The following is a 952-nucleotide window of genomic DNA, read 5'->3' on the forward strand; positions in this document are numbered from 1 at the left end:
CCCCCCCCCCCCTTGGGCCCATGCGCCTAGGGTTTGGGGGGAAACCCTAGTGGGGGCGCTCCCCTTGCTTGGGGGGCAAGCCCCCTCCCTTGACCGCCGCCCCCCCTCTAGATCTCCTCTAGAGGGGGCCGGCCCCCATCCCCCTTCCCCTATAAATAGAGGGGCGAGGGGAGGGCTGCATACAACATCCAAGGCGCAGCCCCTCCCCTCCCCAACACCTCTCCTCCTCCGTTAAGTGCTTGGCGAAGCCCTGTTGGAGTACTGCCTCTCCATCAACACCACGCCGGTGTGCTGCTGCTGGAGACTTCTTCCTCAACCTCTCCTTCCCCCTTGCTGGATCAAGAAGGAGGAGACGTCATCCGCTCCGTACGTGTGTTGAACGCGGAGGTGTTGTCCGTTCGGCACTTGGTCATCGGTGATTTGGATCACGGCGAGTACGACTCCATCATCCCCGTTCTCTTGAACGCTTCCGCACGCGATCTACAAGTGGTATGTAGATGCAATCTCTCTCCTATCACTCGTTGCTTAGATGAACTCATAGATGGATCTTGGTGAAACCGTAGGAAAATTTTATTTTATGCAACGTTCCCCAACAGGAACAACGTATGTTGTTGTGCGGTTTGACCGATAAAGATCTTCGTAGAATATGTAGGAGCCAATATGAGCATCCAGGTTCCGCTATTGGTTATTGATTGGAGATGTGTCTCGATCATGTCTACATAGTTCTCAAACCCGTAGGGTCCGCACGCTTAACATTCAATGACGATTTGTATTATGAGTTATGTGTTTTTGATGACTGAAGTTTGTTCGGAGTCCCGGATGAGATAGTGGACATGACGAGGAGTCTCAAAATGGTCGAGAGGTAAAGATTGATATATTGGAAGGTTATATACGGACACCAGAATGGTTCCAAAGAAGATCGGGGATTTTTCGGAGTACCTGGAGGTTACCG

This window comes from Triticum dicoccoides, chromosome 6B (assembly GCF_002162155.2).
Source record: "Triticum dicoccoides isolate Atlit2015 ecotype Zavitan chromosome 6B, WEW_v2.0, whole genome shotgun sequence".
In the NCBI taxonomy this organism is placed as follows: Eukaryota; Viridiplantae; Streptophyta; class Magnoliopsida; order Poales; family Poaceae; genus Triticum; species Triticum dicoccoides.